This window comes from Staurois parvus, unplaced genomic scaffold (genome assembly GCF_062004578.1).
Source record: "Staurois parvus isolate SC_StPar_1 unplaced genomic scaffold, SC_StPar_1.0 ptg001975l, whole genome shotgun sequence".
Classification (NCBI taxonomy): Eukaryota; Metazoa; Chordata; class Amphibia; order Anura; family Ranidae; genus Staurois; species Staurois parvus.
The window spans coordinates 34260-35000 of record NW_028319771.1 but is presented as its reverse complement, the minus strand read 5'-3'; positions in this window follow the sequence as shown (position 1 = coordinate 35000).

Below are 741 nucleotides of genomic sequence, written 5' to 3'. Positions count from 1 at the left end.
GGGTGTTATTGCCACAAAAGGAAGGTAACTGGACAATAATGGCCATGGGGGAACTCTATTAAGGGCCATGGTTTTTGGAATGAGAAGCCAGCTCCATAAAGATATGGTTTGGTGTGGAGTAACTCGAGTGTCCTGCACAGAGCCCTTACCTTAACCCAACTGAACGACTTTGAAATAAATTGGAAACTGATGGTGAGCCAGGTCTTCTCATCCAACATCAGTACCTGACATCACAAATGTTCTTTTGGCTGAATGTAATTTTGTAGGAAGCCATCCAACAATAGTGGAGCCAGTTCCATAAAGACATGGTTTGACCAGTTTGGTGTGGAGGAACTCAAGTGTCCTGCACAGATCCCTGACCTCAACCCTACTGAACACCTTTTGGGATGAATTGGAACACAAGTAGTGAGCCAGGTCTTCTCATCCAATATTCGTTACCCATCTTTGTAGGCTTGTGACTAAAAACTCACACTTAAAGTAACTGGCCCAATGTATGTGCATGTTCCTCCAGATTGAGTTTAGGTGTTCCCAGTGATGAATTCTGGTAATCAGGTTGGTGAAGACCCTTTTATGTTCAAACATGACTGTGCCCCTGTGTACAAAGCCATCTCCATACAGACATGGTTTGACCAGTTTGATATGGAGGAACTCGAGTGTCCTGCACAGAGCCCTGACCTCAACCCTCACCTTTGGGAGGAATTGGAACATCAGGTCTTCTCATCCAACATCAGTACCTGATCT